Source organism: Panthera leo, chromosome C1 (assembly GCF_018350215.1).
Source record: "Panthera leo isolate Ple1 chromosome C1, P.leo_Ple1_pat1.1, whole genome shotgun sequence".
NCBI classification, from domain to species: domain Eukaryota; kingdom Metazoa; phylum Chordata; class Mammalia; order Carnivora; family Felidae; genus Panthera; species Panthera leo.
The window spans coordinates 134,727,272-134,751,569 of NC_056686.1; the positions used below are offsets into that span (position 1 = coordinate 134,727,272).

General features: G+C 40.0%; 1 long non-coding RNA gene across 2 annotated transcripts; it reads left to right on the forward strand.

The window, feature by feature from the left end:
• Nucleotides 1-2,095: 2,095 nt before the first annotated feature.
• LOC122226063 lies at nt 2,096-11,404 on the forward strand. Of its 2 annotated transcripts, XR_006205469.1 has the most exons (4): nt 2,096-2,229; nt 3,283-3,442; nt 5,561-5,728; nt 11,389-11,404. It is a non-coding gene; the product is annotated as an uncharacterized LOC122226063 (long non-coding RNA). The 2 variants fall into 2 exon arrangements; XR_006205468.1 differs by lacking the exon at nt 11,389-11,404 and having other exon boundaries at nt 5,561-6,253.
• The last annotated feature ends 12,894 nt before the right edge of the window (nt 11,405-24,298 follow it).

Sequence of the window (24,298 nt, forward strand, 5' to 3'; positions counted from 1 at the left end):
TTAAACAGGTTTTTATGTGTCAATCTGGGAACTTAATTATCATTTATAAACTTGTTTCCTTGCTAAAAATGTATTTTGAGTCCAAAACAAATAAATTAAAATTTTTAAGGAAACGACCCTTTTTAAGTAGGAAATTGTTTCAATTTGTTCTTGTAATTCTATATCAGCATTTAATAAAATATTTTAATTTGGTTTTGGAATGAAAGCTATAGCTTAATTTTAATAATGGAGGAGAACAGTAGGGTAGCTAAAAAAAAAATGAACAGTATTACATATATTAAGCTCTTGATACATATTGGTTGAATTAATTAAATACAAAGTCATTTGTATTTAGTTATTTGACTTTGAAATGCAGGATAAGAGTTTTTAAACTTCAATGGAATTTTATAATGATACTTTTCTTATTTTTATATTAACATGAATTTTCACATTTCTGAACTCACATGTTTTGCCTACTCTGGCCTTATTCTGTGTAGTGGGGAGAGTTAACCTAAAATTATAAGTATGCTTCAAGCAGTCTACAGATCCAAGCATAGATCATCAAATATAAATGATGTTAATACTACTTAGGTAGTAATAAGCTACAGGAAAATGTGATAGAGAGGAATAAGTGTTTATAGTGAGTCACTTAACCAGATCTTGGTTGCCAATATGCTGTTGAGATTTTTTTTAAGGTTCTTCCTATGGTTGAATGTATAGACATAACCCCACTATTAATTATAACATACTGGCGGGGCACCTGGGGGGTTCGGTCAGTTATGTGTTTGACTCTTGATTTTGGCTCAGGTCACAGTTTGCAAGACTGAGCCCTGCATCACATAGACAGTGTGCAGCTTGCTTGGGGTTCTCTTTCTCCCTCTCTCTATCCCTTTCCCACACTTGTGCTCTCCCTCCCTCTCTCTCTCTCTCTCTCTCTCTCTCTGTCTCTCTCAAAATAAATAAACTTAAAAAAGAAGACTAAATATTTTGGTATATGAAATAAAACTATATGTTACGTCTCCTACCTCGTTTCTTGCTTTAAGTGATCAGCTGATGTGGTCTGTAGGCCTGGGCTTTTTCCTTTCTCAAAGTCCCATTTGATTTTCTCTCTCTCTCTCACAGTTGCTAGAAACAGGCTTCCTGGTTGGATGAAGACCATTTTTAAGGCAAGTACATGTGCATGGCTACACTCCTCTATTAGGACCTACACCAGAGTTAATACAGTGAGCACACTCTTTCACCCAAACGGTCATATATCCCTTGGGGACATTAAACAGTGTGGAAAGGGTCCAGGGAACACTACAAATGGCACCAGATTAGAACCCTAGAGACCTTGTGGATAGGTTTAAGGAGATGATAATAATTTCATCAATATTTACAAATAATTAAATGTTTTCCATGTGCCAGGTGCTATATGCATCATCTTGTTCAGTGCTCACAAAACCTTGTAAGGTAAATCTTCTGATTAATCCCATTTTAAGATAAAAATAACCAGCAAAGAAACTCAGAGGTTTAGAGAAGTTAAATCATATTCCTCAAGCTAATGCAGAAAGGAGAATAGACCCAGAGTTCACCTGAAGATTGTCAGACCCCAACACATATATGTCAGTTATTCTGCTGGTGTTTGCTACCGTGGTGGTGGTGGTGGTGGGGGGTTGTTGAGAAGCAAGGTTACTGTTCTTTGGGTGAACATTTTGCCCAGTTATTGCCAATTAATTAGGTGTGAAGTTCTTTGTGTTTTCTCACTTGTTCTGTTTTCTTCTTCTTTTTCACCTCTGGTCGTTTTCTCCCCACTTCCCATGTCACTTCCAAGTTGGTAGTGGAGGTCATGATTCCTGTCCATTCTCTCCTTTCACCACAGAACCTGGATTCATCTGGGCAAAGGAGCCAAAAACATGGTAGTCAGTCAGTTTCTCTTTCTACGTGCTTTAGCCTAGTTCTCAGGGTGAATTTAGATGAGGCATACTCGAGGATATCCATGAGTAATAACTATAAGCTTTGTCATAGATAACTGTATCGGGTGTGTTTAAATGTACAACTCTGTTTTTCTATTATTATGTGATATTTCACGTTGACTTGTCAAACTGAAAAATACCCATATTGATTTTGCAGAAAGCTTCACATGTGAGATAAATGCACTCAGAGACTCCTCACAAGTAGCTCTTTGGAGCTTCAGATGTGAAATGGATCATTCCTCAATCTGTAATAGACCCTTCTGTGAAGCTCTTCAATCAAACCTGAGAATTCAAGGTGAAATGGAGGGGAGACCGGGAAACCCCTACAGGGGGATTTGAGCAAACTTGCTGAGAAAGGAACCCGGCGGTGTTCGCTGCCTCTTTTTTTTTTTCAGTTTTTTTTCTTGAGAGTGGGAAGGCTGTCAATCAATTTGTGACCTTACCCACTGCTTGTGTGCAATACCTGGGCACAAGGAGACAAGCTGTGGAGGTGCTTGGATAGGTGCTGTCACATGCACCTTTGATTTCTTTCCACCTGTCCTTTTTCTCTGACGGTATTCAGATTATTTTTAAAGTGGCTATTTGATACAGATTTATTACACAGTTTCTCTTTCCCCCAAATTATTTATATCATTATATTTGAGAGGGTGAAAATTTTCTTGTGAGAACAGCATTCGTAATCTTTTTAAAAAAGTTAGTGATGTATAATAACCAGTTTAGTTGGAAAGAATTGTCATAGTTTGTGAAGTAGTAGTCCTGGTAAGTGCATCTTATTTAGGAATCACGTTTGCAGATCATGTAATGACTTTTAATTAGTTTCTTGCCAGTAAAGCAATAAGACAAGAGTCACCCCTAGTAAGGAAAACAGCATCTTCTGAAATGAGTTTTTGTGCCACATTTAAAAAAATGTATTTGGGGGCACATTTTCAGTTGGACATTTCTAGGTTAATTAAAAAAAAAAAAAAAACAACCCTGAAGAATTTTCAATGGGGAGCAGGGAGTCCTGACACCAAACTTAGAAAAACTATGCTTTGGAATTTATGTTCAAATACAGAATATGTTTGATAACAGTTTCTGATGCTCAAGCTGCTAGGAAATGATTGCTATCCCCTCACTGTATCAGAGTTTTCCTAAGCCATCGAGACGGTGTTGTTTGTAAAGCTCGCATATTAGTATAATCTTAAGAGCATATTAATTGCCCGGGAGGTTTATGTATTTGTTCTGCACATGTGATTAAAGATCACGGCAGCTTATACAGCATAATTTTAGAGATGGAGAAAACGACTATTGTAATACTTGCTACTCTCAGTTTCCTCTACAGCAATGCCCTTACACCTTTCTTTTTCAGGCGTTTTGTAGCATCCTAAACAGAAGGATATTGAAGGGAGCTGATTCTGCTTTGATCCTTGTGCTTGTTGTCAAAGCGCTTGGGATTGAAGAGACTGTTGGCTACAATTGACTGTGACAATTAGGAGATGATCAGAGCCCTAGAGTGGAGCACTTAAAGGGTAATTTACATGTCAGTTTGTCGAATAAAAAAAAAAAAGATATTCAGCTAAGATTTTTTTTTTTTCCCCCTCAGAGCCTTGTAAACTGCAATTTGTGCTCTGGTAAGAAAAACCTGGCAGAGGAGTTAGGATAGCCATTACCATTTGAAAAGAAGCAATCATAAGGCCGCTGCTGAGCCCTTTGTCCACTAAAAATGCTGATTTGCAGGCAGTGAGTGAAAAAGTGGAACCATCACTAAATAAAACCTTGAGCTAGGTAACTACCCCCATGGCTTTTGGGGTCTTTTATTGTTGGTTAAAGGTGTTTTTAAAAAACGTATCTTAAATCCTATACTTATGATCATTATAACATTGTTATTGGTCATGAATGTCCTTTCCTAAAAAAATAACATAAAGGATACATTGAGGAAGTGGTAGGTGGAACACAGGCCAATAGTGAATTGAAAGGCTGATGCTGGCTATCGGTTGTATCTGACTCTCACCCCTTTGTACAGCACCACGATTTTCCTCCAGTCAATCCTTTACACTCTGTTTTCCCCCTGCCGTATCAGTGTGCTCCTAGATTTTCCCAGTTTTATTTATACTCCAATTTTAATGTGGGAACTGCATTTCTAACCATCACATAGCCCATTTGGGTGTACTTGGCTGAAGACACAATGTACTTTCACTTGTGATTTGCTATTTATGTGGTCATCTCTACACTTTTCTGTTAGGTAATCCATATGCACAAGTAAAAACAAAATAGCTAGAAAGTGAAAAGAGGATAATTGCCAGTAAATATGATGATAGCAATTACACATCACCCATTTAATTGTCAAATAGAATAAGAAAAATTAGTTATTTCAAAAATTTTTGAGTATTCCCCCTTCTCTGAAAATCATTAATAAGAATAATAGTAATAATAATTAATGGTCACATGTAATTGCAAAAGTTTCATTTGGAAAGTTATCTAAAAAAGAAGTTAATGTGCTCGGGCGTCTGGGTGGCTCGGTTGAGCGTCTCTTGATCCAGGGTCATGATCAGGTCATGATCCCAGGGTCATGGGATCAAGTCCCACATTGGGGTCTGCACTGAGAGTGAAACCTACTTGAGATTCTCCGTCTCTCTCTCTCTCTCTCTCTCTCTCTCTCTCTCTCTCTCTCTCTCTCTCTCTCTCCCTCTGTCCCCTGCCCTGCTTCTGCTCTCTCTCTCTCTAAAAATTAAAAAAAAAAGAATTTCTAAAAAAAAATTTAAAAAGAAGTTAATATATCAACACAACCATCCTGTGCAGGCTTTTTCAAATTTGGTGTGTATATTTAATTCAGAGATACACATTAACTTTCAATGGCAGATACATTTTATATTCCATTTTTTGGATACTTAGCTACGGTGAAGGGTGTTTGAAGAAAGGCAGCCAGTTAGAAATGAGTTTGTCTTTCTCCTGAAACATCAGGCTTTATTGCTGAGAGCTAACGGCACACATGGCCTTCAAAAGCCAAACTTTCCAACAGCCTACTGATGTTGGCTTCCCGTCCTTCATCTGGACACTCATGTCCGGTTTTAAGGCTACCCTGCCATTAAAGAACTCACGTCTCCAAATAAGAGGGCTTCATTTCTCTTCATTTAGATCTGAGACTTTAACAATTTTTTTTCCCCCTAAGGGATGCCTTACAAAAGGACTGGCATTCTACTTGCGGAGGTTTCTGAAAATCACAAAAGTCAGTGTGGAACTGATTGAGAGAAGTCAGTAATTCATACACAGACACTGGTGCCTCCTCTGACTGCTTTACTGGAAGTCCCTGAACTTCTTATCCAGTTGTTTTAACTCTACTTTTCCTTGTGTGCATGCCCCCCTTGCAAAGAAGAACACACAAGCAAGGAAAAACTAAGAATGAATAGGTTAGTAAGTGCAAAGAGGATAATGAGAGAGGGAGTCAGGGAAGGTTTGGGCTTCCTTTGCAAGTGTCTGCGGAATGCAGGCAATGGTAAATCTGTATCAAAAATCAGGCACAGCAGGAGGTGTTCGTCTCCCAGGTAATGGGTAAATGATGAGCAGATGAGCCGTCCTTGTATCGATTTAAGCATTTTGTTCCAGCCAGTCACAATTAACTTTGATTTGTTTTTACTTTCCTCTTATAGGTTTGCATTTAAAACGCTCTTGGAGCACTAATTGTATGAAATTCTGGTAGCTGCACATTCTCTTTTTGGAGAGGTAATGAGTGAATGAATGAAAAGGCAGGGATCATTTGCCATTCTAAGAGCGGGGATTGTCAGAATATTTCTACTTGACTGAAATTGTTTTGGAAGGTGAGCTGGAACAAGAATCTTGCAACTAAAATGAAGTGACTCTGCATGTGGTTTTGGGATGTTTCTCTTCTCTGCAGAGCTGTTCTGGGACTTGGAAGTTGACTTAGATTTTATTTATAAGGTGAATCCTGTGAAAACATTTTAAAGTACGCATCTTTGAGTCTTAACAAGTAGGCGGGAGTCTTTGGAAAGCTCATTTGGAATTATTTGAAAAGACTTTTCCTGTTACTATCACAGTGTTTTTTCAATATACAGATTGCCAGGTTGTGACAAAATAAATTATTGAAAGCTTTCAAAAGTTTTTAGAAATGTGCCCAAGGAAACAATATGCAAATTGTTAGAGTTAATTCACATGTCAATTTATTGAAATGTTGCTACTACTGAGGAGTCCAAGAACCTTTAGCACAACATTCCAGAACATTTACAGTCTTGTTTTAATGAGTAGCTCTTTCTTTGTACTTGTTTGTAGCAATAGAGTTGCCAGATAGAGCAAATAAAAATAAAGAATTCCTAGTTAAATTTGAATTTCTGATAAATAATGAATATTTTTTTTCAGATGAGTTGTGTCCCATGCAATGTTCCCATTTTATCAGGGAGCCCTAGGTGGCACTCTGATTGGATGGAAATTGAAACCATGCATTGAATGGACAATCTAATTATTTATAAATTATAAATTGTCACTTATAAATCATTTTACCTTTCACTGTCAGATTAGATAGGCCAACGAGCTTGCCCCTTTCAAATAGAAACCAAAAGGCTTTTTAACTCATTAATGCTGAGTTTAATTTTCTCCATCACGTTTCCTGCACAAGCTGTGACTCGTCATTTCAAGTATATAGTAATTTCTGCCTGACTAATACAATGGAGACTTCAGAGGACGTGGCTGAGGAGTCTGGCTTACCCACATTGGTCAGGCTTTGACTGGAGTGTTTCCTGGTTACGGGGCTAGAGAATGGATGATGCAGTGAGAATATCTTATCTTTGACCAGCCACATCTTTCCTTTTGTGGCAATAGTATGACTACATAGGTAACCAAGTTTGGAATTCCTGTGACTCTGATCCTAGTAGCATCTTCTGGGAAAGGAAGGATTCTGTATCCTTGAACTGTTATTTTATTGTATTTAACTTGATTTGCTATAATCTGGTTGCCATGGAAGAAGTTAAGCTAGGGGTGCCTGGGTGGCTCAGTCAGTTAAGCATCCAACTCTTGGTTTTGGCTCAGGTCATGATCTCACGGTTCATGAGATGGAGCCCAGCATTGGGCTCTGTGCTGGAGCCTGCTTGAGTTGTCCCTCCCTCCCTCTCTCTCTGTCAAAATAAATATATAAACTTAAATTTTAATGTTTATTTATTCTTGAGAGGGAGAGAGACAGAGAGTGAGCAGGGGAGGGGCAGAGAGAGACGGAGACACAGAATCGGAAGCAGGCTCCAGGCTATGAGCTGTCAGCACAGAGCCCGATGCCGGGCTTCAACCCACAAACCACGAGATCATGACCTGAGCCGAAGTCGGATGCTTAACCGACTGAGCCACCCAGGCGCCCCTAAATATGTAAACTTTTAAAACAAAATAGGAAAGAAGCTAAGCTAGAACTGAGAGAAAATCATATATCTGCTTTCTCTTTGAACCCAGCATTCAATTCTGTCACAGTTTGAGCTGTTATAACAAAGTATCATAGACTGTGTGGTTTATAAACAATAGACATTTATTTCTCAGGGTTCTGGAGGCTGGAAGTTTCAGGTCAGAGTGTGGACATGCCAGGCCATAAGGAGAGCCCTCTTCCACATTTGCAGGTGTCCATCTCTGTGTGGCCTCAGGCAGTAAAGGGCAGGAACTCTGATCTCTTTAGTCCCTGATAAGGGCACTAATCTCACTGCAGAGCACTCCACCCTCATGACCTTACTGTCATGTTCCAGAGGTCCCACCTCCCCATACCATCACATTAAAGGTCAGGATTTCAACAAATGGATTTTGGGGGGATGCAGACATTCAGTCTGTAACAATTTTTCACTGTCTTGATGCTTTTCGTGGTCTGTCAGTAAGACTATTTGTGGGGCGCCTGGGTGGCTTGGTCAGTTAAGCGTCTGACTCTTGATTTTGGCTCAGGTCATGGTCTCATGGTTTGTGACATCGAGCCCCATGTTGGGCTCTGCACTGACAGTGTGGAGCCTGCTTGGGATTCTCTCTCTCTCTCTCTCTCTCTGTCTCTCTCTCTCTCTCTCTCTGACCCTCTGTAGCTCACACTCTCTCTCTCTTTCTCAAAATAAATAAATAAAGTGTTTTTTTTTTTTTTTTTTTTTTAAGAAAGACTATTTGTGCAGAAAAGTTTGCAGTCCTGTGTCTCACCCTCTAAGCCCTCTTTGATTTCAGTTGTACCTTCGGTGGATATTTCCTCCTAAGTGCAGTCCTCCAGAACATTGTTGGAGTCTTCCTAATTTCTGCGTCAGAGCCTCTTCCAGAACTGCAGAAGCCTGCTCAATGCTTCTTCAAGTTTAGCATGGAAATGCGTGGGAGAGTTAACACCCTCAAGGGCAGCCCAAACTGGGAGGGGGAGAGACAGGAGCCTGGGGATCCATGTTTCAGCCACCTACCTTTCAGACAAGGCAGTTCTGAGAAGCACTCGGCATGGTCCTCAGAGGTGCTTTCTTCAACAGCAGGAATCTTAGGTTCCCTTATGGTACATTGTTTGGATTTTCCACCAACCCTACTTTATTCTCTCCATGCTCTCGAATTCCTTGTCACAGGCTCTGTTTCAGGGCAACCCCAGCTCAGACACCCCTGATGCTACCTCCTTCCCAGCACCATGGCCCTCTCCTTGCTCTGGGTCTAGATACTTTGCTTCCTTAGTTCCATTAAAGTTTCCTTTTCTTATTATTAGAGGAAGACAGTTCTGCCACTGTCCCTTCTATTAAAATGGAGTCATATTGCAATCACATCATGCATATTCACCTCACCCAAGGTCCATTACAATTAAAGTCACTTTTAATTGAACACACACCCCATGTGAAGGCATACGCTAAGGGACCCATGAATATTGTTTCATTTAGTCCTTAGCGCATCACCAAGAAAGAATCAGTATTTCTATTTCACAGATGAAGAAACTGAGGCTCAGAAAGACTAAGAGGTTTCTTTCTTTCTTTTTTTAATGTTTATTTTTGAGAGAGAGAGAGAGAGAGCACAGGCAGGGGAGGGGCAGAGAGAGAAGGAGACACAGAATCCAAAGCAGGCTCGAACTCACAATCCATGAGACTGTGACCTGAGCTGAAGTTGGACACACAACCGACTGAGCCACCCGGCTGCCCCAAGAGATTTCTTTCAAGACCACAAAGCTAATGGGTGGTAGAATAAGCATTAAGTTCTGACCTATCTTACTCCAAAGCCCATTTTTTAAATCATTGTCCTATAGAGCTCACCATATAACACTCTTAGAAATTAAAATTTCCTTGCCAAATACTAATAAGAGCAGCTAAACAGATGACTGGATAGGAGGGAGGGACAAGAATTGGCTTGTACCAAATAAGGCAAATTATTTTTAAAAAAGCTTCTGCTCTTTTGCTCAGGCCTGTGGCGCCAGCAAGGTGGGAAAGGGTAGTGGTCTTCATACTGCTGGGAAGCTGTGTCACCACCAGTGAGATTAGAAGTGGCATATGGTGAATGGTACAAGAAAGCTCATTTGGGCACAGCCCTGAAGGTGAAACCTTTTGGAGGTACTTCCCGTGCAAAGGGAATTATATTAGAAAATTGTACTGGAAAAACTAGGGGTTGAAGCCACACAGTCAAATTCCGCCATTAGAAAGTGTGTCGGGGTCCAGCTGATCAAGAACAGGAAAAAAAAATCACAGTTCTTTTCTTGAATGATGGTCGCTTGAGTTTTATTGAGGAAAATAGTGAAGTTCTGGTTGCTAGATTTGGTCACAAAGGTCATGGTGTTGGTGACATTCCTGGAGTCTGCCTGAAGGTTGTTTCATTCATTCATTCATTCATTCATTCATTCATTCATTTGAGAAATAGAACACAAGAGAGGGAGAGGAACAGAGGAAGAGAGGGAGTGAATCTTCAGCAGACTTCATGGTCAGCATGGAACCCTACGTGAGGCTCAATCCCATGACCCTGGGATCATGACTTGTCCTGAAATGAAGAGTCAGACACTCAACGATCTGAGCCACCAAGGCACCTGTAAGGTTGTTCAAATAGTCAATCTCTCTCTTTTGGCTGTATATGAAACAAGAAGGAAAGACCAAGATCTTAAATTTGGTTCATGAAATATGGCAGTAATAAATATTCATATGCCAACAGAAAGCAAAAAAGCCTCCTTTATCAACTTATGACTGAACAATAATTTGGAGTATTGGTTTCTTCATGAGACCTGGAGCTCCACTACTTTCTATCTTTTCCGGCTCACAGTGCCTTACACATGGCAGGACTTGATGAGTATACACTGAATGAATTAATTGTGATATTATAGGATATAGTTTAAAGTGACTTCAGACAGCTCCAATTTTTAGTCATCTGCTTTACTAAACAATGGACTTTAACATCTTTTAAGATTTGTTACCTGAAAAAAGTAAAAGTTCCAACAGTGTCATATAATTTAAGACAGTGTCTAGAATAATGTAATAACATGGTTCTCAATGAAATATGGTGACTTCAGTTAATTTAAGACTATTGGAGGCAAAGGGAAGGGGAAAGATTTCATCTGATGTTACAATATGCACATGATTAGGAAGGTCTGGGTGTGCTACATTGCAAAGGTCAAGTGAGGCCTCTGTGGAGACAGGGAGAGGCTACTCAGAACAGCCTGGAGAAGATCTGTTCTCCACTTAGAAAAGAATGAAAGGGTTAGTAGCCTTTCTTTACAACTTAGCTTGGGGAAATGGTTCCTCTGCCTGACTGTCTCAATCTTCTCAAAGTTAACATGTTTCATAACTATTATAATTTTGACCTCCTTATGAACTGACTACATGTTGGGATCAATTCTATAAACCTATCATCTTTATCCCATCGCATCCATTGATGTAGAGGTGGGGGTTTAGCCATACAAATCTTCCCAACTTTTTAGTGGTAGAACATCACATTCTGTGACGGGATGCAACTATGTGACAGTTTCTAAAGACTTCATGAGGTTGTTTAGAACAATAAAAGAGATGTGTATGTGCAATTTCTATTCGTGCTTGTTGGTTACTGTTAGTTTCTTGTGGCAACTATAGTAACTGGTAGGCCCTCAAGTGTGAAAGCAGAAAGTACCACAATCTCAGGGCCATCATCACTGGTAGCATTAGCTACACCAAGAAAATAATATCAGACGTACTGGATCGTTCCATGGTTACTAATGGAAGCTATGTAACAAGAAAAAGTCGGTTTTGTCTATTGGATGGCAGACGATAAAAGAGGAGTCTAGTGTTCTGGCACTCAACATACTGGATGAAACTACTTTCACACAGATTCCATAGAAACTAAAGGAACCTCTCAGTATGGGTACAAATGTCTAAAATTCTACTCGAAGGATTTTTTTTAAAGTAAGCTCTAGGTGCAAGGTGGGGCTTGAACTCATGACCCTGAGATCAAGTGTCGCATGCTCTACTTTCAGAGCCAGCCAGGAGCCCCCAAAGGATATTTCTTTAAGTTCTTCATACATGAGAACGAAACTTCTCCTTGCCTACAGATTATTTTGACTGGCTGAATTTTAATGGATAACTTAAAATGTAAGTAACATAAAAGAATATGATTATTATATGTTTAGTTATATACCAGTTACTATGTCTAAATGCTAATTAAGATTAGGATATATGAATCAGTGCAGATAATATGTGAGTAAACATGAACTACACAACCGACCCAGTTTGAAAAATTAGACTCATATACACATTTACATAACTAATGCTAACCGTGGGAACAGACTCCATCCAGAATATTTCTAGACCAAATTTAGGACAGTCCAGGGCATCTTGTCTCAAAATGCCTAAAACCATATCTGACATTCAGTCTCCCTGTGTTTACGTTGATCCTTGGTTAATAGCACCCAACCCACTTAAAGGTGTTGGATAAATACCATGGATGATACATATGTGAAGTAAGCTATTCAGTATCATTATTAGGAAGACATCTGTGAATTTTAACTTTTACTGATGGAAAAGTTTTCTCTGTACCAATGCCTCCACGTTATTTGATTCAGAACTCTTTTTCATCCTTGGGGTTTAAAGGTCTGATGAACCCAAACCCTTTCCCAGCAAAAAGAAGCATATTTTCTTCTCACACATACATTATGTATAACTGCTGGCAGAGTTGGGACTACTACCAGAAGTTAGGGATAGTGGTGACAAGCCATGGAAATCCACCAGCTACTATTCAGACACCCAGACACCAATGAGCACTTTGGGAAGTAGGCCAAGATGCTTGTAGAATAGCCAGGCTGTCCTACCTGTAAACGCTAGGACTCAGGAAGATTGCTTCCACTTTCTTAAGTAGAGATGACTTTACTTTGGAATATTGGCTCTTCTTTCTGTGTAGCAGATATCAAGAAGAAAACAGTGGACTGTAATGAACTTCAAGTTTTAGAAACTTTTGACTACCATGCAAGTCAGGTTTGACTTTGATGTAGAAAAGCTCACTAGTTCTTCCTTAGATGAATGATGAGCAGCTTGGTTAGGATTACAGAGTGTTTTGTCCCTGGATCTCTCTGGTCTAGAGGCCAGACCAACATACAAGGGCCCTGTATTTAGCTGTTCTTTGGCTAACAGCACCCTTACATAACTTCTGCTTGTCACCAGGGACAAGGGATTATATTATCCCATAATTATAGACCAATAGTATAGTTATCTTAGTGAGGTGCTGACTTTACATCTAGGCAACAATTTAGGCACTGGTAGAACGTAGCTTATTAATTTTTATATTGTTATACAATTATTCTCTAAGTGTGATGATATCTGAACACCGTATTATTTTATAATATACTTAATATAGTACTTAGAGAATAGGTGACCAATAACATTAGTCCATTCTAACTAAATATTACAAGATTTGCAAACAGAATGGTTTAGTAGAATAAAGCAGGCCTCAGGAAATCTGATTTCCCAGCAATCTAGTTATGTGAACTAGATTAGTTTTATTACTTCTCACATCTCCTTTCCCTAATATCTTAAATAAAGAAATAGAAACAAATGAACTCTTATTTTTTCTGAGCTCTCTGTTCTATGCATTTGCTGAAAGTTGATTAGGAACACAATGACCTCATATATACTCTAACTGGAAAGATATACTTTCATTTTTCTTGACCATTTCAAAGTTTAACAAGTTTTATTTAGGATGAGTACTAACATTTTCTGTGGAACTTTAAGACTACCTTAAGTTTATGATTAAAACTTTTGTTTTTTTACGGATAGGCAAGAAATAATTAAGAATTTATAAATGTTTTGGCCTTGTTCACATGTGTCAAAAATCCAGCAATAAAGATGAAGCCTTGCTTCATTTAGAGAAGGGTACACAGGCTTTTGTTAGTTTCAGGATGATAACAAGGGGCAGAATCATAGAACGTAGAACTGTCGATTTATGTTTGGTACACTGCCAGAAACTACAGGGTCGAAAGAACATGTCGACTTATGTAGATTCTCAAGATTTTGTTATCTAGTCTCAGGCTATATGACCGTTTGTGACTCAGAGTCTATTTCTAATTCTTAATCTCGGACTGATACTTAGAATAAAAAATATGATTGATTAAAGGCTAGCTGTGAAATTCAGTAGGTTAGGAAGACAGATGGCAAGAAAGGTAAAACATCAAGAAAAGTTAATTTGTCTGACCAAAAGTAAGAAACAAATTTAGTGTCGTGTATTATTTGAAACACTTGAAACACATACTCATTCATCAAGTCTGAAAATGTGTTCAGAATTTGCTGTTTTAAAAAATTATTAACTTTTATATTTCAGATCCATAACTTCCTTATTGTTTTATAATTGCTGTATCTTTGAGGTGGGTCACTTTGTCACTATTTCCCACTTGGGATGGCAAGTTTCAATATCATTGGTGGTCTCAATAAGTTAAGATTTGACTATTCTGATAGCTTTTATTGAGCAAAGTTTGCAATGTTACTAATAATGTTTTTCAACACTTAAATGCTTTAGGTTATCTTCTTACAAACCCATATCCCATACATATCGTGCCTTTCCATGTCATTATGGTTGATATTTGTCACTAGGAACTACTCATCATTACAACGTCTCAATAATAAGGCAATAAACAGTATTTCTTTAAAGAAAAAAAAATTAAGTTTTATTTATTTATTTTGGGAAAGAGACAGTGCAAGCAGGGGAGGGGTAGAGAGAGAGATTGAGAGAGAAAGAGAGAGAGAATCCCAAGCAGACTCTGTGCTGCCAGGGCAGAGCCAGATGTGGGGCTCACATCCACCAACCGTGAGTGAGATCATGACCTGAGCTGAAACCAACAGTAAGATGCTCAACTGACTGAGCCACCCAGGCAGTAAACAGTATTAATGCCATGCTAAGCATTGGAATTTCCAGAGTTACAAATACCTAAGTGATCTAAGGTGGGGCCAAAAGAAGGAATAGAGGAGACATTCTAGACTCTAGATAGAAAACATTCAAAAATTGGTTTGATATCAAATTTAGGGAGAAAATATGCCAATTAGAATGAATTTTTTAGGATTCAATTCAGCATTTGTTACTTAATAGCATTTGTCATTTTCCAATTTTTCATATGTGGCAAATTAATTTCAAATCATTTTGCTCTTCCAAATGCCTTTGTGTATTGTGTTTCTTTTTTCATATTCTTTTGGATAACATTTGAAAAGAAAATAAGACTACAGCAGTCATTGATTACGGTCAGGATGGAAGACAGTTGTAAGACCGAGAAACAGGTGGAGCATATATGACGGGAATATTCACTTTTTGTGCCACCATTTTGTAGCTGCTCAAAAAAAAATTTTTTTTTAGCAAATGGTGGGTATTGTTTCTTTACAAAAAATGGTTCTGTACTGGATCCATCTGCGAAGTATAAACATGTCATCAGCACTCATTTTCCATCTCCAAAAAAACATTCCCCATGTCCATATTTGATTTTCAAGTGCATCTGTGCACTGATGGAAACCCTCCCAGCATGATGCCACACAATTGCAAAACCCACACATTTCTGTCTTTGAATCAAGCTTTCACAAGAGCCTGGCCTCCTCTGGGTATAAGCTTGTTTCGAAGTTGCAAAGGTCCTCCGGGTGACCCCAATAAAAGGAACTTCCATGTCCATGGTAAGGTTAAATTATTCCTTTTAGGGAGATGATTTTCTCCATGAAGTTTCTCCTACTTTGTTCCAAAACTTTTTTTTTTTTTTTTTGGTATCTTAGAATTTCTCTTTTGTGCCCACACTATACTTACCTAATTATTAGCATTATACTATTGAATTTCTCAATGACTAAACTCACATTTAAGAAAGAAAGTTTGATTATTCTGAAAGTTTAAGTAGAAAAAGCAGGAATTCGTCTCGGAAAGTTGAAAGGCAACCATCCCGAATTCGATGAGTCCCTAACGTTACTGGTAATCATATAACCTGAAAGAGTGGAAAACATCACTGGAAAAACTGAATCTCCTCATCAACACACATTCAGAAGTGAACTCCTTGCTAAGAAGGAAATTTTATTTTACCTCATTATTTTCCCTACGCAGAACCGGAGTTACCTTCGCCGTAGAGCAAGGGAGTAAGCCTTGCCTGTCATTTTTAATCAGGTTGTTTTAGGTAATTTTTGTTATGCCCCTCATTACTGAATTGTTTATCAATAGGTGCAGCAAGTGTCACTAGCTTTTCTCATCAAACCAGGTCTGACAAAGCAGCACAGTGCATGGGAAAGAGGCAGCTAGGTGAAACTAATGCCATAGATGTTTGATTCATTAGGAGCTTATTGTTAACGGGGATGTCTGATTGTAAAGGCTCAGTCAAGCAAAAGAGTGCAGAGTAATCAGTCGGATTTATAGTTTGCAGGGCTCAGAAAAAAATCAACATAAACCTTTGGATATAGCAGAAACAGAAAAATCCCCTTTGGGCAGCCCTAACCTGGAACCAGCCAAATAAGGTCATGCTACATGAAGGTTTCCTGTTAGGTGATGGGAGATAGAGGCGGATTAGAGCCATATGGCATGGCCTATCATACCTTCTGACTTAAGATAACAAAGCCAAGCTTTGTGCTTAGCTGTTTTTGACTGACATCATCAATTTTATTTTATGTTGGTCACCTCCGGTAACAGGAAAAAATGGCCTAGGGTTGATAACACATGCTTTTTTTTTTTTTCCCCTTTTAGTATTAAGATGCCTAGAAGCTAGTTTTGTGCTGTTAAAAATTTCAAAGAATTAGTAGCTTACTCTTCTATCACCCATCCTCCAGCAACTGTCAGCCCCCCTCCCCCTTGTTTTCAGTTTGTACCTTGCAAATGAGAGGCTGCCTTATTCAGAACCAGATGTAAGGCTCCTAGAGAATGAGCATAAGCTGGTGTACTTTAAGCCTAATGGGAAGTTTTATATGCAAGGGCCTTGAACTGATTAGTATAATTCCCTCTTTAATACAGCTGTCCCTCCAGATTAAGGTAAACCAAATGTTGCAATCAGAGATTAGTGTACCTTGCCAGTTATTAACATCCCCGGTGCTCAGCAAGCACGTCAGACACTAATGCTGTGTATTTATTTGCCATTTCCCTACTGTAACTTGAACTTCTGCACCTGTCAAAGCATTCCAGTGAAGAGAGGGGCATTATTGGAAAGCAAAAGTTTTGTACCTGTACACCTGTTTTGTTTTGTCACAGCTTAGATTTTTCTTTCGGCTTGCCAAGACTGCCAGGTGCTTTAATCTGCTCCTCTACTGGTTTTGTAAAGAAAGACTTTGTGTGCTAAATTGCATTTGTTGCTTTCATATGCTCTCTTTTATGCAACTGGAGAGCCGCTCACCTAAACTGGTGGCGCACACGCGTGCATGTTTTCTTTTGCAAAAGAAGCAAAGGGTGAGGCTTCTTTCTCAGAAAACACACCTATGTCTTCTGTGCTCTTCAGATTCTGCAGTGTCTTAAATCACAAGGTGGGTCTCACAGCTGTAATATATTTGGCAGGATATCCTGCCTCCTTGCAACCCAGATGTCAAGAAAGACAAAGTCCTGGCTATCTCAGAAAGATCTGGCTCCGTTTCTTTCCCTCCCTGGCCCCCGCTCAGGGCATGCTTGGACTTGAAGCTTGAGCATATACAATAGACACACCAGAGAAGCTTGGGATGGTAGCTCCCAGTTGTTTCCGGTAACGCTGGTCCAGTTTGGGTGCTCCCTGAACCTTTTCATCGGCGTGGCAGGTGGGTCAGAAAGTAAGGGAAAATAATGGCAAGTGTGATGAAGAGGTCTTATGTTTGTTGAATAAAGTGTCTTTGTGGTTTTTATCAGCATCGTTTATTACTCAGAGATTGAGAATCGGGTGCTTTTTCTGAAAAGTGCATAGTTTGCTGTGTAGCTACTGGGGTCATCTCAGGGTCTGATTTTTTTTCATGTGTCCGATTAAAGCAGGTAGCTCTGCTCTTACAGAGCAACCCCCCGATGGCAGCAGCAGTGGGGCAACGCCAGCACCCCCGTAAATTTTGCCGTAGGCGGCAAGAAGCCACGGTTTTCCAGCCGGCCCATGACACTGGAAGTAGCCACCGGTTCAAGTTGGTATCAGTGCTGGGGGAGACGTTGCTTTCCCTTGCCCCCCTCCTCCTGCGCGATTCCATCTTGGTGTTTGCACGTTGATTGCCTGGTGAAGAGTTTCTACATATTATAGCTTAATTGCAGATTTTTAAAAAAGACAAAAATATGTTCATATCTTAGGAATTATGTCTTGCAGCCTACTAAATATGCTAATGCAACACTAAGCAGGGATAAAGTTCTTGCCATACCCCCCAACAGTTGCGTGGAACCCGCTGCCAAGTGATTGTTAATTGTGAAGCACAAGCAGGCTTTGCAATCCATCTTAATTGTCATACTTACTTCAGGTTTCGTGATAAGGCTCGATGTTCTGTTTAAAGTGACGATGTTGACAAGGGGAAAGGGTGTGGGCCTGAGCCTGTGGTTCTGAAGGGGTTGCGTGCTCTGACCTGCCGAAGGTTGATATGGACGGTCTGCGAGGGGATTTTAGTTGTCATGGGGTCCCCAGGCGGTTGAATGGAGAGACTGTCTGTCCTGCTTTTTCCTGTTAGGATCCTGACACGTGGAGCATTGATGAACTCAGCACAACGTTGAATGGGAGCTTTTTGGCAGCTGAGACACTGGGGCTAAGCTGCAGGTCAGAGATAACACCAGTGCGGATCTCCTCCTGCACACAGTTACCAGCGCGCTTTCTTCCCTCCTGAGTGCAGGAAATGGCTCATGTTAAATACGTTCACTTTTCAGTTTTCCTTTCTTCTAAAATGGAGCTTGACAGATTGGACTTTTCAGCTCCCCCTTTTTTCACCACCTCTGCTTTCTACCTCAGAAATACTCTTCAGGAAGCAGGAGTTAATCTTGGTGAGGAAACGATAAGGTGATGCCTGATTTTCAGGGGAAAGCAGAAGGATATGGCTGCCTGGTTGTTGCACAGAAACTTGAAACTCCCCACCTTTGAGGCTTTTCCCTTCACATCTTCAGGACCGGCCAGAAAGGGCGCAGAGTGAAGAGCCTCCTACCTAGACAGATGGAGGAGAGTGCAACGTAGCGTCACGTAGCATTAGATAGTACTAAGAAGGACGTGTTTGGGAAGCAATGCTGACTTTTAAAGAGGGGTCTGTCCGGTATTGGGTGTGGACAGCAAAACCCCTTGCGTGGTTTTACGTGCAGCTGACTTGTGCAGCGTTCCAAGATGCGGAAAACAGAGAAACCGACAGCAAGGGTGACTTTAATACTCTTTGGCCAGCCTCTTCACGGAAGCAGTACAGAAAAAAATTCCGTCTGGTTTTAGTACCTGCCCTAAATTTGGGCTGCCAAAGCCCCATTTAAAGAAAAGATAGATGAAATTGATCTTTGGGTGGTATTGAGTAGTGACTGTGAAACTAATATTTGAAACCGCCCCCAAACCAAGTGAGATTCTGACTTGGGGCATATGTAGGTGGCTTCAGTGAGGCCTGAGCGCTTCCTTTTCTCTGTGTTGAGTACTCGATGCCCTGTGAAGCACAAGGGATGCAAGTAAGAATGTGTGCAGGTGTGGGTGAGTGCCCACGCAGGTAGAGGGGATGGGCTAGGGCAGGGAAGACCGTGGGGAGAGAAGGGCATGGGGATAGGGAAAGGTTTCTGGTCAAGGATCAGTACAAGAGAAAACAAAAGGGTTGTGGGTGGAAGTGAGAGTAGCAGCTCAGCCTGAGGGCTAACAGCTTGGGACATGCAGGGCGATGTTGCTCTTTGATCTGTTACCTCTTACTGGTTCCGGTTCTGTGCACCCATTCTGTCTCAGGAAGGCAGAGGCCACAGCTGAGAGAGGTGGAGAGAGAGAGAGATGGAGAGAGCGAGGTAGTGATAGAATAGGAACGAGCGATCTGTATGAGAGCCAAATATGATGAGCCCATAACCCTGGGGAGAATGATACAGGCTTGCAACTCCACCAGAATTTGCTCTGATGCCCAGTAGCAGTGCCAGGCCTTTTATAATAAGACAATTTTCCAGTCTTCCTCATCCAATTTTACCATGTAGCCTTCATTTTTCTTTAAGTGATTGGGACTAGGTTACTCCAGGACTTCATTCCCTGGCTACTGCTGGTGGGGGACTTCCTAAGGAACTTTGAATTTCCCCAGCTTTAACTTGAGAGAGAGTAGCCAGGACTGAACAGCCTCGCCAAGGACCCTAGAGAAATAGTGGGTGTGACGTGTTCAGTGTAATCGTTGACACATAGTAGGTGCTGGGGTAAATCCGCACTATTCCTCTATGAAGAACGAAGCCAATTGAATTTGTTGTTAAACGCTCTCTTTGGCTGTGTTTTCAGCTGTAGCACTGCCCGAGGAAATTGTAGAGCTTAGAAAGGGCTCCTGTCCTAAATAGAAGGTTTAGTTTTGCTTGTGCTTTCTATCTGCTTGGTCCAGATCTAGTGTGAAAGTTTGAGTTGACCTGAAACATTCTAATCTTAGACGTATGTGGTCAATTGTCATGAGGTCAAAGGGAGACAAATACCTATACAATGTTATTTAAAGAGTCTGGGAAACCCCGTATGTCCTCCAAGTATCTCCCCAATTAATCATGGCGCCAGTTAACATCCTGATATTTCCGCTGGTAGAGTAATTCCTGTGAATAAAAGCATTTTTTCTTGGTTAACCTCTTTGTGTTGCAATTATGATACTTGAGAGAGGCCACTTTTTATTATGTGGATAATGTTGATTTCTTATTTACTATCTCTGTGACGACCAGAAAGAGAGAAACTGGGTACAAATGAGTTTTGTTAAGGATAATACAATTCCTTGGCCCCAGGATGGGTCAAGGATGTTACACTAGGTTGGGGTTCGTATTCTTCCAGATGATTTTGGAGTGAGATATGTAGATACTGGGAGCACTTCTGGTCAGCCTGTGGAACAATTAGAGCTTCATTTCTGGTCCTCTCTTTTTGACAAGACCTTTCACTTCTGATCACCCTGCCAGAGAAACTGCTCAATCCCCTATTATCTTGGGCTTTCCAGAATCCTTTGCCTTGAAGATGGTAGGTTAGGGATTCTCAAACATTTTTCGACTCTAGAATGTATGTTCACACCTCGGACACTATGCCTCGCTTGTGTTACAATAGGCATTGTATTTCAACCTTTCTTTTAAACAGGTCTCCTTTTCCTGACATTCTTCTGTGTCCTCTTGGGAAGGCCTGCCCCTTTTCCTTTGTCCATGTTCTGTCATCTTCACATCTAGTCAGTATATGAGAGTTGCTGCCTTAAATGAGTCCTAGTGATAGGAACTTTTTCTTTTTCACATGGTTTTTTGCCTTTGCCTTTTCTCCAGGAGCCCTACTCCCTGTAACTCTGCATAATATATGCGCATGTGTGTATGTTTTGTGCGTGTGTGTGTGTGTGTGTGTGTGTACTTCTTGTTTTAGCAAAAAATAAGCCATCCTGTGTGTCTTGCAATTGATTTAGGTTAATGGTTGTTTTAAACTACAAAGACTGTTAAGTCACCAATATGTGTTCTCTTCTTTACCTGTATAATCTTGATTCTTTAAGTTTTCTTCACCTATCACATGATTTTTACCCTTCTTTTTTCCCCCCCTTGGCTTAAAAAGTATGTGTATTTTTTTTTTTTCTGACTGCACTAGTCTTACGTACGTCTTGGAGAATGTTTGGAAATACAGAAGATTGTGGGTGAGAATAAACTCACCCCGAATTTCACTATCTAGGGTTCTCTGTTATTACAATTTGGTTGTATCTTTCTACCTCTCGGTTTATTGGATTAGACATTGAGAATGCCTGGGTCACTCTATAATTTTTAAATTGTTTTTCTCTTTCCTTTTCAGACTTTCAACTCTCTAAGTTCTCCTCATTCCTTTTATGTTGATGGGTCCCAAGTGGGACCGATATAGTACTTTAGTATCTAAAGCTAGATCTGACTTGTATTCTGGGAAGGTTAGCTCACAGCCTCTACATACTATATTTTGAACTTCTTAATATGCATTTTCCTGCTCTGAATCAGTGATTTATTTTTTGATCTTTGTTAATACTTCTTTTCAAGCTTGAAACAAAAGAAATTATCTAAAAATAACCCAAGACTGTTATCCAAGACTTTAAAGTAGTGTGAGCCAATAGGTTGACACCTTTGATCCTTAGGTAAAAAGTTACAGTTCTTTTGTTGGCTTTCTGCAAAAGGAGGAAGTGGGGGCAAATTACACAGCTGATGCTTTTTTATGCATGAAGGAACCTACTTTTGACAGCTAGTAAACAAGTTTCAACATTTTTCTGGGTAAAGAAGCTCATTCATTTAACATTTATTTATTGAAATAACCTCTATTATGTGGCAGGCACTGTTCCAGGCATGGGGATTCAGCAATAAATAAAACAGACAGAATCCACCTTACTACTTAGAAATAAAGTAGTTGAACTTTTTTACTTTCTATTTAAATTTCCACTTAAAAAGGCAATTGCATTTCACTTTCTAAGTTCTGAGTCGGTTTTGAAGCAGGTGGGGAAAGAGCTCTATTATTACAATATTACTATATCGAATAATGTCTTTCCTTCCAGAAATCTTTTACTCATTACTCTCCAAGTTTCAGTTTTTTTCAGTAGACAAAAAGGCAAGCAAATGCAGCGGCAAAGACACATTTTGATGACTTAAAACAAATGTGCTTGATTTTAATACATGTTGTTTTATTGAGGAGGGAGATTTAAAGAAAACAACCAAACAGGAGGGGTAAGAGTGGATATGTTCTTACAACTCTTTTGAGGAGTCAATAGGGGGTGCAAAATTAGGAGAGGTCCTCCACTTTCAGATAAAGTTGAACAGTTATGTATTTGAGATTATGGGTTTTGCCATGCAGTTAACTTGAACAGTAATGAAAAAATAACTATTAGTAGCTAAGCAGAGAAAGAATGCGTGAGGCAGAAAGACATAGGCCAGCATTTTATTTAATTCGAATGTGTAATCCATGGAGACTGTACTGGGTGTGGGTCACTGAAGGTGTAAAAAAGTATGTAGAGGGGCACCTGGGTGGCTCAGTTGGTTGGGCGTCCAACTTTGGCCCAGGTCATGATCTCATGCTTCGTGGGTTCGAGACCCGTGTCGGGCTCTGTGCTGACAACTCAGAGCCTGGAGCCTGCTTCAGATTTTGTGTCTCCCTCTCTCTCTCTGTCCCTCCCCTGCTTGCACTCTGTCTTTCTGTCTTCCAAGAAAGAATAAACATTAAAAAAAAATTTTTTTTAAGTATGTAGAAACTAAGAACAGAGCATCCAATAGTTATCTTGGTGGTTTTCTTACCCACTTGTTTCAGTGTGGGTGTGTTTTAGGTAGTTTGTCAACCAGACATCAAGAGACGGGAATTTCACTGATAGAATTGGATGGGTTTTTATCAGAATTCAGGATATGCCATAGGCAGTTAGATTGTGACATGGAAATAGCAAGAGTTTAAGTGGATGCTACATGAGAAATTATCCTGGATTCTTGAGGTTGTGTGTAAGAATGGAGTCTTTGTTACTTTTTTTAGCAGTTGATGAAAAAAGTATGTGTTATAACTCAACCGAGAAAAGAGGAGTGTGTTTTGGAGACAAGAACTTGCACAGTTAAATAGCTCAATCTGTGGAATAGAATATAGCTGCTGACTAGGGACTGAAGACACAGACTGTCGGCTAGAAGGGTTGGCCAAATCATTCACAAATGGTGGAAAGAAGGAGGGAAGAAATGAAGGACGGAGGGGTGAACAAAGGAAACAAGCAGATGAACAGAGAAAACTGCAGTGGGTCGTATTGAGGCACAGTTATTCTGGAGAGTTCTTTTTTTTTCATTTTTATAAATTTAGTTTTGAGAGAATGCAAGTGGGGGAGGGGCGGAGAGAGAGGGGGACAGAAGATCCAAAGTGGGCTCTGTGCTGACAGGCTGACAGCAGTGAGCCTGATGTGAGATCATGGCCTGATCTGAAGTTGGACACTCAACCAACTAAGCCACCCAGTTGCCCCTGTTCTGGAGTTTTGATTCCAGCTCATCACTAGGGAAAAATGATATTTTTCAGGTGGGGTTGTGTGATTTACATCTATAATTATTTAGATATGGGCCAATCTAGGGACAAAGCACAGTAAAATTATGTTTACTAGAAACTATAAGAAATCCTTGCTAGATTAACTGATACTTTGTGAGGAAAGATGTAGAGACCCCATGTTTATGTTTTAATCTATTTTAGCATGTTGTGTTTAGTTTTTTTTTATTTTTTGAAAAGTAAGCCACAACTGACCCTTAATTTAGTTTCAGATCCACACTTTCTCCCTTTATTTCTCCACTAGACCTTGTCTTTGTCATATTGCAAAGCTTGTCAAGGTTTTCCTTCCTATGTGAGATGAGATGCAATGAATAGTAATTCAGAAACCTATCGAGATATGTTTTTTTTTATTATTCACTACAGACAGGAATGATGTCTTTCCTGACATGTAAGACATCATAGTGTTTTCACATTTAGAAAATGTACCCAAAACACACAGCACAGTGCGTTGCATCCGTGCTCTGTCCAATAAACATTAACTGATGTAGATGAGAGAGCACATGTCGCTAACCAGAACCTCCTGCCTAACTCCGGGTCCTCAGAGGCCAGAAGATTTTTGTGAGCAGGAATGATGGCCTGTTGTAATTCCTTGTGTTTAGGATAAGTGAAAAGATAGTTTTCTATTTTAAAGGCAGCATTCCTGGTGAATGTAGCCTGATATATGCACTACTTGTTTGTTTGTTTGTTTTACATTTATTTATTTATTTTTGAGAGACAGAGACCAAGCACAAGTGGGGGAGGGGCAGAGAGAGGGGGAGACAGAATTCAAAGCAGGCTCCAGGCTCTGAGCTGTCAGCACAGAGCCCGACTTGGGGCTCCAACTCACAAACCGTGAGATCATGACCTGAGCAGAAGTCGGGCACTCAATCGACGGAACCACCCAGGTGCC